The sequence below is a fragment of the Phascolarctos cinereus genome, unplaced genomic scaffold (genome assembly GCF_003287225.1).
Source record: "Phascolarctos cinereus isolate Bilbo 61053 unplaced genomic scaffold, phaCin_HiC Scaffold_726;HRSCAF=1367, whole genome shotgun sequence".
NCBI lineage: Eukaryota > Metazoa > Chordata > Mammalia > Diprotodontia > Phascolarctidae > Phascolarctos > Phascolarctos cinereus.
In genome coordinates this window covers 182,314,905-182,329,546 of record NW_027556098.1, presented here as the reverse complement: position 1 = coordinate 182,329,546, position 14,642 = coordinate 182,314,905, and the positions used below count along the sequence as shown (strand labels likewise).

Sequence of the window (14,642 nt, the reverse complement as noted above, 5' to 3'; positions counted from 1 at the left end):
ACTTTAAATTAAACATGTTGTACGGTGTGGGGCAGGGATTTCACTGGACATATCTGCCATATTTTGTATACTAAAGCTGTATTTTGACCTAATCAACTTAATCTGGAGCAGTTCTGAGGCTTCATGTCTGCTTTAGGTCTGCAGGCAGATTTTCACATTCTGACAACCATCTCCTAATTGAAAATTCATAAAAACATAGTTATTAGATTTTATAGACATTAATAACATTGTTGTAATAAAGTCTCTCAGACCTCTCTAGTTACTATGTAAACAAAAAATTGCTTTACACAAGGGGTGTAGGCGTCTTCTGGTTTTCATTTGTTTTCAGTGTGTTTATGTAGCTTAATTGTCTCATCAGGCACTTTCCCAACATAATTATGCTTTTTAACAAATGGTGTTTATGGCAACCCCTAGCAGTGCACAAGAAAGGATTAGTTTCATCCTCTCATTCCACATTTGGATTCCCTGTGGACAGCTAACTCACAGAAAGATGGTGTGAGAAAATCCACCTCCCCAGCAAAGACTTGGACTTGGTGCTTATACCAGGCATAAGGGAGACCCAGGGAGAATTGTACTTGAACACGAGTAACCTAGCCATGTCTTTCCTTCCCTTCTGTATCACTGACACAAATACTTTTGTGTCACCAACATAGTACTAGGGTTGTGTATTTTGTGGTTTTGAGGTTCACCTGCCTGGTCCACACATGCCTTGGAACACAATCAGCCATGTTTTAAATTGTTTTTGTCAGTCATGCTGAGAAACCATCTTTCTCCGTCCTTGGAGCTAGAATTACAGTGCTACTAAGTGCTGAATATAGTAGACATCTTCAAAGGAGTCATGGTGAGTTTCCTAACTCAAGGCATTGAACTGCTTTGGTTCTCAGTTTGTCATTCTGGCAAATGAGCAGGTTAAGCTAGAATATATTTTAAATCTCCTTTCAGAAGGTCCTCGGTATAGTGGATAGAGAACTGGCCTTAAAGCCAGGAAGATATGGTTCAAGTTTCACCTTTGACACATATTGGCTGTGTGACCTTGGGCAAGTCACTAAACCCCTCTAGAGTCTAGGCAATTCTAAGGCTATAAATTGAAAAGAGGTGCTGGCCTGTATTGGTTTTAGAGGGCTTTTTCTCACCAAAAATATCAGAGATCTAGCAGCTATGTAAGTCATAGGATCCTAAAATTTGAGTTGAAAGAGACCTTACAGCCCAGTTATTCCACTTTCATTTACAGAAGAGTAAATGGGTGCAGAGAAGTTAAGCAACTTGCAAAGTCACCTAGGTACTACATGACTGGAACTTAAGACCCCTGACTGCAAACTCAGCACCCTTTCCACTATACTATCCTTCCCACCAATTACAGTGGGATCAGAGACAATCATAACCACCATAGGGTTCTTTTGGAGCAATCTGTATTCAAGACAACAAAAACCTTTATCTAAAGGGAAGGAAAATCACCCTTTCCCCTAGAACTAAGGAAGCCAGTCTTGGTTCTGGGAGCTGATAATCACATTGAAGATCTGAAGTTCTTAGCTGCAAATGACTTCTGGGAGTGTTGTCTTTGTCCCGAATACACAATATTTACTTGGTCCCTTAGGTGTCCTTTCTCACAGGGCATGGAGCCAGCCTGATGGAAGATACTGAAGGACACAGACTGCTACTATGTTTGTGCCACCCAGGGGCAGCAACAACATTAGCAGCAGCAGCAACAGTATTAAAAATAGAAGTATTAGCAGCAGCAGCCTTAGCACTAGCATTAGCACTAACATTAGTATTAGCATTAGCTTTAGCGTTAGCAGCAGCAGCAGCAAGCTTCAGTTCTCCCTGCAGGGACCAAGGAGAGTGCAGGTATAGCCATTCTCAAACCCCAGAATTTGTTGTTGGGAGCGGCCAGGAGCAGGGCCGAAGAAAGAGGGGACTGAGTGGCAAACACCCTGCATGTTGACACAGGCCAAAAGACAAGTCCACAATCTTGCCAGACTAGACCTCCCTGGTCCTTTCTCGAGGTCCTAGAAATTGACCTAAATTCTTTTTGCACATCCTTTCGCATTTTGGCCTGACCCATGGAGCTCTCTGGAAACTCCCAACCAATAGCTTCCTTTTCTCCTAGAAGTTAAAATTTTGGTTTTTGTTCCCAGTTTTCCTCTGTCCTGCCTTTAGTCCATCCCAGTTCCGCATTTCTTTCTAGTTAAAAATTGGCTTTCTTTCTTTTTGCTTTTCTTTTTCTTTTTTTGTAAGGCTTCAGATCTCACCCATTTATTGTATGCCAGCAGGAGGCTCATTTCCCAGCCCAGATTCCTAAGCCCTGGAGTGGGGAGGAAGGGAAATACTCCTATTTAATGTCCTCCTGACTTCAGTACCACAGCTGGTGAGGACCTGTGTCTATAAAACTGCTTGGTACTACCTCGAATCAGTAGGTCCCAGGAACAGGCCCAGACCTTGATTTTCAAAGGCCCACTTAGTCCCAGGAAGTTACAAAGGACAGTAACCAAATACTGCTTTTTCCAGGCCACTGATTTCTGGTATTCATTTGTGCTCTGAAGCCATGGAATTTCTTTTTCATTTTGCAGCAAGGAGTGAATGACACCATCTTGATAAAGTTCCCTGCTTGAAGTGAAATAACCACCAAGCAGTAACTTTGAAAGGAAGAAATTAATTTTTAAATCTATTTTTAATTTCTAATTATAATTTAAAAAAAACCCACAGATTTGGAGAAAGTAACATTTATGTGGACATTTGGTTTCTAGCCTAATGTGGCATAAAAATAAGTAACATAATGAGTGTTAAAAAAAAATCAGGTTCATGATGCTTCTCACATCATCATCATTGTGCTTAGATGTCACAACAGTATTATGTGTGATTATGTCAGATTCAGCCTTCTCCATCTCTGAGTGTTGGCAGGTAGGAGGGCTGTTGGCAAGAGGAGGGGTGTTAACCTCAGGATCCTGGATTGATTCCAAGTCTGGTAATTACATTCTGCCAGCCAAAATTCATCCCATAATTTTAATTGGATAAATCCTTCCTGGCCTAAGCTACTGCTCTGCCTGTCAAACTGTTGCCACATTTCACCCCAGAGGTGTCTATGTTTCAGTGGTGAAGGAAGCAATTCCTTTGTGGCTTACATATCAGTTTAAATCTGCAAAATGCTTTGGGATCCCTTGGAATGAAAGAAACTATTTGTATATGTATGCTTTATACTGTATCTGCATACATAATGCAATATATAGAGAGACATATTTCTAATGGGTTTGCATGTGGATGTTAACAGCAAAAAGCTGAACTCCAGATAACTGTGACATCAGCCAGAGAACTCTGTAAGCTACCACAGGCCACTGATGTTCTTTCCCTATGTACTGTGTTGACTTCAGCTCTAATTCCCCACTCCCAGAGATCACCTCACTGTCTCAAGGGAAGTTCCCGTGATGACACTGGCATATCATTGCTCGATATAATTTCTTTGATCAGAAGATGAAAAATGAAAAGAATAGCTCATTTTTTCATTCTCCCAATCTTCTTCTTTTCCTTCATTTCATAATCATAGTTCCAAGAAGAAATAAAGATAAGGACTGGGGAAATCTTTGGTCTTGTTTTAGCCATTGTGTCAACCAAACCTGCTTTTCCACCTCTCTTTTTACCACCCCCCCCAATTCCAAAGGTGCATTATGAAGCATGATGCCCATATCTTGACAGAGAAATGATGGACTCAAGAAGCAGACTAAAGATGGGGCAGTTAGGTGGTGCAGTGGATGGAGCACCGGCCCTGAGTTCAAACCCGGCCTCAGATCAAACTTGACCCTGGGCAAGTCACTAAACCCTGTTTGCCCCAGTTTCCTCATCTGTAAAATCAGCTGGAGAAGGAAATGCAAAGCACTCCAGTATCTTTGCCAAGAAAACCCCAAATGAGGTCACAAAAAGTCAGATACAACTGAAATGGCTAAATAACAAATGTACATGTGTTACAACAGTTTTGTTTTTCTTTTTTTTTTCCCAGTGGAGTTAAGAGGGAAAATAAGTACTTGTTAATTAAAAATAAAGGTTAAAAAAAAAGAAGTACAATTCAAGGGAAAGCAAGACCTAAATTGTCCTTGCCAGAAAATATGGTTTAATTGCTTGGACACAACAATCAGATTTTGCTGGAGAAAGAAACAAGAGAAGAGGTAATAGCAAGTAAAATTTTAGCAATAATGTTCAAAATATATGCCTGTTCTCTACTAGATTGAAAGGCTATTATCAACATTCCCATAAATTTAGCCATAATGCATATAATATTACCAATGACATAATTTCAGAAAGTACTACATGTCATGTTATATGGAAAATGTAGATATACATTAATTATGTTTTCCTTATTTTAAGCACTTTCTTCAGAAACTTACTTTCTGAGGTTGATTCTTAATAGTACAGGAGTGAGTTATTTAGTTTATTAATTATTTCCTGGTTTCTGTTTTTGTGTTGTCTGTTCTTTCGGTCTTATTTAATTATTGCACATGTCCAAAAGAAAGTAGGTGGGAACAAAAAAAAAAGTATCAATAATATTAGATATGATTGCTATTTTCTATGGAACCATGGATTTCCCGTGAAAATAAACAAATCAGATAGAAACTTTTCTAGAATCTAAATTTTAGATTTTGTAACCAGACCCTTCACTAATCCAAATGAGTGGAAGTGAAGGCAAAGAAGGTGATACATAGTCTCCTGGGGCTCCATGAACCCACCACACCACTGAGCAAAGGTGTTGGGATAACTCTCTTTTGTCCCCAGTCTTTTTCACATAGTAATGACAAGGTCTCACTCTGTCCTACAAGTGCTGCCCCTCCAAGTTACCAACTGGGTGGAAATCCTAAGCTCTAACACAGACAGAGAGAAAGTTTTCCTTTTTACCATTACTGCAGAGAATGGAGCATTTCCACTCTGAGAAAATTACACAAAAACCACCCATCCTTCAGTGTAAAACATATGTGTCCAACTTATTCCATAGAAAGACCAGTCCTACTTAGAACTACAAAAACAATCTATCCTATTTGTAAGTTCTGTTTCTTCAACAAAATAGTTTTTTTTCTATTGTACATGAAAAATAATGCATAGGATTATATAATTGCAATGAGAATTTTAACAAATGCCTTGAATCAGTTGTTTGTTCATATATTCTGCCACAAATAATTTTATCTATATTTCAGTCAACCCCTGCTAAGGCTATACTTATTTTAACTTCATATCCTCTGTACTCAAGGGAAAGTACATACAGAACCATCCTTGGATAAGGACAAATTAGGTTTGTAATGCAGTTTTCATAGATATCAACTACATTTTCTTGAATTATTTCAAAATTTGCTCTGTCTAGAACAAGAAAATCAAATCATTTATTCATTTATAGAGAGAGTTAATCTGAAGTATGATTGAAATTTGTTTTAAGTGGCGTTGGTTGGTATTTTAGGTCAATGTGGTATAGGATGTTTGAAAATTGTGGGCTAAAGTAAATGTTAAATGTTTACTTCTTTGCTTTATGTAGTTAAAGGAAGTCCATGCTCTGTTTGGACTTGGTCATACAGTTAAACTGCTTTCTAAGATAATGGTTTTCAATGCTGACTTGTTTAGTTGTGTATGCTAGCTTTTTCATATTAATTAAAGAAAAAAACCCAAAGATTTGATGTCCTTAAAGAGGGTATAGCAAGTAGTAAGAATGGGACAAAGTAGTCTGCACCCATGTGTCTCAATCCTAACTTGAAAATGAGCTCTTCACAGTTCAGGTCTTGGTGAATAAAGGCAAAACCAAACGAAATAAATGCATTACAATATAACAAACTTTTATGAAGCATCTGCTGTAGGAAAAACACTATGTAATGTGTTAGGGAAGATACAAGGTTTAGGTAAGACCAGATTCTTGTGCTCAAGGAGCTTACAGTCTAGTAGGGAATGTCAAGATATTAGGAGACATCCTATTTTCCAGAGCTAAAGCCCAGCAAGGAAGGTGTGCCCACAATCCTTTGTGCTCACCCTCTGGATGATCTCAGCCACAGCAAAATCACATAATTATTATACTGCTTTGACCACCCCCAGGTGTTCTATGAGCTTGCACAAGCACTGGACGAGGTCGGACAAGTACCCATGTTCCTGTCATGAAGCCCTACTACGAATCAGACTTGTCTCATTGTTACTGTTACCTCTCATTGTCAGGGCTACCTGCAGAGCCATTGGTAAAAATATTGAGATCTACCCGCCCTGCTGTAGATCCCCCCTTAGGGGCGGGACCTCGGGCACAAATATCCTTGCTTTTAAGCAGTTTCCCTCACTTTGAAATTAAACTTCTGTTTGATTTCTGACTCTCCTGCTCTAGCTTGCTCTGTGTGGTTTCAGCCATCCCCAGAGGCCGCTTCAGTCCAGTTGAGCAACTTGGATGGCTATAGTACAAACAATTACCCAAGTACATCAAAGAATTTCAAAGCAAAGTGAAGATTTTAGGGAAAAGTCATTATTTACTAAGAATAGTAGAGAAGACTTTGCAGAAAGACTATTACTCGAGTTTAGCTTTAAGAAGAGAGAGGAAACAAACAGGTGAAGAAAAAGAGGAAAAATATTCCTAGGCAGGGGGGGAAACAGGGGCATGAGCATGTGACTATGAGTCAGAGTAATACAGTTTGGTTACTGTCACTTAACCTTGCTTGCCTCAGTTTCCTCGTGTGTAAAATGAGCCAGAGAATAAAATGGCAAGCCATTTCAGTATCTTTGCCAAGAAAACCCCAAACTGGGTCATGAAGAGTCAGACATAACTGAAAACAACTGAACAACAACAACGCTGTAATGCGGAGAGAAGAACTGTTGAATTAAGACTGAAAAAGCTGGGTGGCACCAGATGTGGAGAGACTTAAATGTTCAGTAAGGGATGTGAACTTTTAACACAAAAGCTAATAGGGAGCCACTGAAGATTTTTGAGCAAAGGAGATTTCTAAAATCTCTACGTAGAGAAGATTGGCATGAGACTAGAGAGGAGAATGTTGTGGTGGAAAGACTTGTAAAGAGACTACTGCCATACCTGAGCGCATGGGGGTAATAAGGACCTCTACTAGGATGCTGGCATTGGGAATGATACAAAGGGAACAAAAGGGAGAGACATGACTGAAGTCACTAAATTGAATGCTGTTTTCCACTGCTGGTGAAGATTTTCTCTCCTGTAATCTGCCTTCTTCTTTATCACGTTGCACCAATTACATGCATATTGTAAGAGTGATTTCTGGCTTAGGTGGTCATATTGCTGTACATTGTCATCTCTGTTGCCCTTTCTTACTGATACAACCAAAATGCTAAAACCACAAATACAATGTGTATTAACAATAAGAGATTTTCTAGAATAACTGTAGGAAGAGCATGGAATCTAGGTTTGAAATGAACATGTAATAAATGGAGCAGCAGAAGCTGGGCATCCAGGAGGGGGTCATCTTCTATACTTTGTATGAGATTCCCTTCAATCCCAGTCAGGGCATCTTAAATGTGGGTTGAAAAAAAAATACCAACTTCACAAGTGAAAGATGGGAGAGGCGTGGCTAGACAGCAGTTTGTGTGGAAAAAAATGTGGGGGTTTTAATGGATTGAAACCTCAATACAAGTCAAAAATGGCACATAAGTGGGGGGGGGGAAAGAATTCAATGCTAGGCTGCACTAAAAAAGGAATATGTCAAGGCCTAGAGAGGTGAGAAACCTTCTGTAGGCTACATCAGGCAGACTATATCTGGAGTATTTTGTTAAGTTCTAGGAAATGCATTTTAGAAAGGGATGTTTATCCTGTTGAAGGGATTTAAAGGGACATAATAGCTGTATTTAAGTATTTGAAAGGCTATCACATGAAAAAGGGATTAGACATATTCTGTTAGGTCCCAGAGAGCTGAACTAGGAGCAATGTATGAATTGTTGCAAAGAGGTACGTTTAGACTTGATGTAAGGAAAAAAACAACAAAAAAAATCAAAACAAACTTCCCACTGTTAAAGCTATCCCAAAGTGGGATGGGCCACATTCAGACCACAGATCTACAGCTGGAAGGAACCTTAGAGGTTATGTAGTTCAGCCTCTTCATTTTGTAGATGAGGAAAATGTGGCTTGTGATTTGCCCAGGTCACACTGGAGCAATAGAGTCAGGATTCCTTCCACTGCCACATACTGCCTCAGTAAGCTATCTGCCTCAATGGAGGTCTTCAAGCAAAGGCTGGATGACCACTTGTCAGGTATGTTGCATGAGGAATTCTTGCTTAGGTAGAATTTAGATTATAATGCTTCTGAGGTCACTTCAAGCTCTGAGATCTATGATGCTGTGACATGATATTAAGCAAGGAGTTTGGTGTTAAACTAGTTTATTTAAGTTTTCCTTGATCTTTTTTATACTTTGTACAGTGATAACTCATACTGCAAAATTTAGACTAGCCTGAAATATCTCCTGCAGTTTTTCTCCTGAGCTTTATTGTTTTCAAGAGTATTCATTCTAAGTACAAAATTAAAAATCAATTCTTAAAGTGGATTTTGAACTTTACCAAAAGGCAAGTCTATATGCAGGGATTTTGTAATAATGACATTCTAGAAAGCATCATGAGTCATGAGAAACAGCTGTAGGATAGGGGCAAAAACCTAGGTTTGAATTCTCTGTGGAATACCTGTGTGACCCTTGGCAGTTACTTCATCTCCTTGGGCATTAATTTCATCAACTGTCAAATGAAGGGGTTGGCATAGAAATATTTTAACAGCACTATTTATGGTACCAAAAAAATAGAAGTAGACACCCATCAATTGGGGAATAGCTAAACAAAATGTTTGTGTGTGTGCATGTGTGTGTGTGTGTGTGTGTGTGTGTGTGTAATAGAATATTACTGGCCCAAAGGAAACAACAATTATGAAGAAATCAGAGAATCTTGGGAAGATTTGTATGAACTGATACAACAAAGTGAACTGAGCAAGGAAAATACTTCATACAACGACTACAATAATACAAATCAAAATAACATTAAAGGCCATTAGAACTCTAATTAATGCAGTGACCAATTTTGATTTTAGGAGGACTGACAGTGAAATATACTTCCATTCTCAGAGCATAGAGATGAGAAAGTATGAGTTTAGTATGAGGCATATATTATCAGATGTAGTCAATGTATTTGTTTTGCTTACTTATATTTCTTTGGGGAGGGGGAAGAATGTACTATTGGGGGTGTCACTGAGAAATTTAATGATATGCCCCCAAAAGTATAAATAAAACATTTATAAAAATAAATTAGCCCATAAAAATTCAAGAACAAACTGAAATATATGATGAAGGAGATGTTTTCCTCTTTTCACCAATGCTACTGCTTGTCCAAAATGTCACTCACTTTCAAGCCAACCACGAACAATTTTAATTGCTTGTTTTACCATTTCTGTTTGGACTGTTTTACATTAACAGCTCAGTTACCCAGTGAAAGAGTATTCAAGAACACCAAATAATGCTATACTCAGTTTCTTCTTCCTCCATACATGATTAAAAACACAAAGAAAGTGTCAGATGGTCTAAGAATGCCAAACATCCACAGATAATACGGAAATATTGACTCAAGAAGATACTGTGTCTTCAGATTGATACTTTCTGTCCTAATTTCATAAGTTAATTGGTCAGGGTTTCCATCTAAGACCTGGCCCTTCCCAAATGGGAGAATGATCCAGTATGGTGGTAGTCCCATTGAAAAGATATATTTAAGGTGCATACTTTCTTCAGTAACTATTGCTTTGTATCATTATAAGCAGACAAATATTCAGAGTTGAGAAAAGGTATGAATTTTGTTTTAAAAACTAAAAAAAATCATTAATTGTTAAATGAACTATGTAAGGTTATTAACATAATTCTCTCTTTCCACTTAGGAGTAACTGTGAAATCAGGTTAAGAGCACCTTTGGACATTTAACTATGCAGTAAACAAAGCTAAAGAAACAACAAAACAATCTATGGGGAAGTGAACTAAAATCTGTGAAATCTTTCAGAAACACCCAAGACTAGGGTTAAAGAAGCTCTAAATTTCTTTTTCTAATTTTGTGAGCTGTTTGTTAGGAACATGAAATTAATATACTAATGGGTGCTGGTTTTATCTTGATAGACCAGTTGTAGTAACATCTGATTTAGAGCTAGAAAATACCTTACAGATCCTCTTGTCAGTACAAGACTTTCATTGTACAGATGAAGAAGCTGAACTCCATGGAGTTTAGATGATTATACTATCACATGAGTAATGAGGGACACAGCTAAGATTCAAACCCAGAATTCCTTACTTAGATACAATATTCTTCCTACTATCCATAATGTATTTTCTCCATTTCTTTGCTTATAAAATGAGGAGGTTGGGCTAGAGGATCATATATTTCCTTCTAGTTCTAAGTTTTATCTTAGTTCTAATCTTGTTCACAGTCTATACTCTTTCCTTAATCTTATCCTTCTTTACAGCTATGTCTCAAAGTTCACAGAAAGTTACAGTTAGATTGGTGGTGCAGTAGATAGAGTGCTGGGCCTAGAGTCAGGAAGATCTGAGTTCAAATCCAGCCTAATTCACTTACTGGCTGTGTGACCCTGGGCCAGACACTTAACCTCCGTTTGCCTCTGTTTCCTCATTTATAAAATGGGGTTATAATAGCACCTACCCTCTACCCCAGGTTGTTGTGAAGATCAAATAAGATAATAATTGTATACCTCTTAACATACTGCCTGGCACCTAGTAGAAGCTGTATATAAATGTTCCCTATTATTATGATAATGATATGAATGGACTAGGACTGTGAATGGATCAAGACAAATTTATCACCATTACTAGAAAACAACTCATCAAGTATCCCTTTACTGTGGTTAGAAGTGTCATCTCAGAGTAGACATGGCATGACCCCATTACTTCCTATGACAAATGAAAGAGCACTGAATTCAAAATCAGGTTCAAATGTTAGCTCTGCTACTAATTATGTTGCCTTGAGCAAGTCATTTAACTTTTCTGAGACTCAGTTTCTTAAACTATAAAATGAAGGATTAGATTTTAGGCTCTCTAAAGCTCTTTCCAACTCTAAATTTTATAATCCCACGACCAGAAATGGGGGGGGGGGGCGTGGGCAGGGAGGGAGGAGATGTAAATCTACCTGGGTATTTTTGCATGGTACTAGTAAAGCTATATAAACTTTTGATTATAATAATATTTTTTAAATTCCCTTCCATTCTCCTTTCTATCTATAAATGAATGTTAATTCTAAAAGGAACCTATACGGTAAAGATGAGCTAGGTTCAACCTCTGTGAAAGTTGAAGTTCTTTATGTGAGAATCAGAGACAGTGAGTAGAGATATTTATTCATGTTTCAAAATCCACATGTGTCCAGAGAGGGTCTCTCTTGTTTTGAAAAGGATCCCTTTTGGATAATCATGAATTCCCTCTAGTTTGAGGGACAGTCCCTTCAGCACAATAATTTCTATGGTTATGATAGCAACCAGAATGTTATTGTCTCTTTTCCCCCAACATATCCCAGTTTTTAAATAGATTTTTGCTGTTTCTTTCCTTTCAATTTACCTTGCGTGGCAAACATTTATTTCTTTAGGAGGCAGACAGGAAATTGAGTCCGTTTTATTTAACTATCTGCCTTATCTCCAATCTTATCTCTCTCACTTTCCCAAGTATATTAGTAGTTTGTATCCCTTGAGGAAAACTTAAAGAGAATTCACTAAGAGCCTAGGTAGATATTGGTCCCACAGACCAGGAATACTGAAATCTATATTACCTTCCAAATAAATGGGTGACATTAAACTAAATGGACACATTTTTGTAAAATATATTAGAGATATGTTGCTGGGAGTTAACCCTAAAAATACTTGAGAGAAATTGGTACAGAGACTAAATTTCTCAATTCTAAGAAAAAGCTGAATTTAAAATTAGATAATTTCATAGAAAAGACAATTACAGTTAAGAATGATGGATTTTCAGTAATCATATCCTTAACCAGGCAGTATGATTGCATTGCATTCATATCCTTCCCAACTGTTCTGTCATTTGCAATATCGGCATTCTTAATACTCTATTTGGAGAACAGTATAACCTATTCACCACTTACATAGTGCTGTTCCTCTTGGGAGATTTCTTGGTCTATCTATTGTGTTTTGAGAAAAATTACTTATTTTTCTTGCTTCATTCCACCCCCCACCCCAACCTTGCCAATCAGATATTTTTTATTTCCATTTCTCTTTACCCCATGTGAGCTGGGAGTTTTTATTCGGTATTACACTTCAGCTCTTCCAGATGGAATTCTTCTCTTCCTTCAGTTGGTGACATTTGCAGTTATAGGTCTGCCTGTAAAAGTACTTTTGATTCCGCTGTGCTTTTACTGCTGAATATAAATATGGCCAGTGTGAAATACCTGTTTTACTTCTTTAAATCTAAACTCAAGTTCCACTGTATATTCTTTTGGTTGCTTCTAATAACTTCACTCTCCTGAAATCTGTGAAACTGCTCAATCTTATGGTTTCCTTACAAGTTGGAAAAAAGAACCTCTAAATTTAAAATATTTTCATTACCATGAAACCGTAATGCTTTTTTGAGGCAATTCCTTTAAAAAGATTACCTTGAATAGCAAAAACAATTCTTACCTGATTAATGAAAATATGAATAGCAGAAAAATCTAGAAAAACCCTCCAGAATAAAAAGTATTCTTCAGGCAATTCTGATATCAAATTCTCTGGAAAATGATGAGTCCCTTTTTTAGTAATGAATATTATTCAAACTGTTTGCTCTATAGAAGTACTTAATCTTCTAGTCTTATACCAAACCTCAAATATAGGAGTAATGTAATTGGGTAATTTGTTCTTAAGAATAACAAAGAAATACCTATACCAACAGGTTGAATACAAATATGTATATAAATTCAATGGGGATCATAAACATTTTCCTAACACATATTCATATATAAGGATTATTATCTCTTCTCTTACATATGTATATTGTGGCTTTCATTAATATTTGTAATTAAAAAAACCTACTTTAAAGGAAAAAAAATTTCACTTTATGGTCCTTATCCTTACCAACTGAGAAAAGCATTGGGTCAAAAGACTTGAAGTGAAGTCCCAGCCCAGTCCCTTCACAAAACGTTGTTGGAAACAAAAGCTGAGCTGACCAAGGATTTAACAGGATAAACATGTCATACACACTATCATGAGAAGGTATTGCTTGTCCCTATTGTGAAAGATAAATTATTGACCAAATTCCATTGCCTCTTAAAATCATCACTAAACTACAATGGAAAGTCTACGGTTCTATGTGGCCATGTACTACCAGTTTTAGTACAGCATAGCTTTTCTAGATTCTGTTTAATAAATAGGTTCCTGGAAACAAGCATATTGGTACGATTAAATAGGATCTAAACTCCATTTGACAGCACCATCTTGTGGATCTCTGAGGAATTCATTGCTTATTTCAGCTTAGGTATCATATCTAAATAAGAACTCACATTTATGTACAAATTCGAAGTCTGAAAATCACTTTCTTCACCACAGCTCTAAGACATAAGTAATGCAAGTTGTTAATGATTAAAAAAAATTATGACACTTTTGGAATAGCTACAAAATTGGAAATTTTCTCTATTTATGCGTTATGAACATCTATCCTTAAATCATGTGGAATGAAGTTTCCTAATAAATATTCCTGTGATGGGTATCATCAACCTTTTAGTCACCCAGCTTTCTAAGCTTGGAGTCATAATCAACTCTTCACCTTTTGTCACCTCACATAACCAGTAGGTTATCAAGTCTTGTAGATTTTTCTGACCCAACATTTCTCATTTCTATCCATTTCTCTCCACTTATACAGCTACAGCTATTATATGGACCCTCATTGCCTTTAACCTAGGCCATTGCAATAGTTGCCTAATTTGTCTACCTGACTCGAATTTCAACCTTCTTCAATCCATCCTGCACACAGCTGCCAAAGCAGTATTTCTAAAGCATGTGTCTGACCACATTATTTGTGTCCCTCCTCAAGAAACTCCTGTGGTTCTCTGTTACCTCTAGGATCAAATGTAGACTTCTGAGTTTGGCAATCAAGTCTCTCTGCAGCCTATCTCCAGTCTACCTGCCTAGTTTTCTCTCTCTCATACATTCTTTGTTCTGGCTAAGCTGGTCTTCTTGTGGTTCCTCACATTTAACACCTGTCTCCTATCTCCATAACCTGTCCTCCCTAACTAGAATGTCCTCCTTCCTGATCTTCATGTCTAAGAATCCCTAGTTTCCTTTAAAGCTCAGCTCAAACCCTACCTTCTGCATGACACCTTTCCTGATTCCTCCTTTGTTGCTAGAGCCTTCTCCCACAAATTACCTTGTATTTATTTTGCACATAACAATTAGAAATAATGGTGAAAAAAGGGAAAAGGATCTATATCTACAAAAATGTTTAAAGCAGCTCTTTTTGTGGTACCTAAGAACTGGAAATTGAGGGGATGCTCATCAGTTGGGGAAATGGATGAACAAGCTGTGGTATGTGAATATAATGGAATACTATTGTGCTATAAGAAATGACGAACAGGCAGATTTCAGAAAACAGAAAAGACTTACATGAACTGATACTGAGTGAAGTGAACAGAACCAGGAGAACACTGCAACACAGTAACAGCAACACTGTACAATGATC

The 14,642-nt window shown here is 37.5% G+C and overlaps 1 protein-coding gene across 3 annotated transcripts in view; it reads right to left on the bottom strand.

Moving 5' to 3' along the window:
* FTCDNL1 (formiminotransferase cyclodeaminase N-terminal like) overlaps positions 1 to 14,642 on the bottom strand; it is a 121,715-nt gene that overhangs the window by 54,188 nt on the left and 52,885 nt on the right. The window lies entirely within an intron of this gene.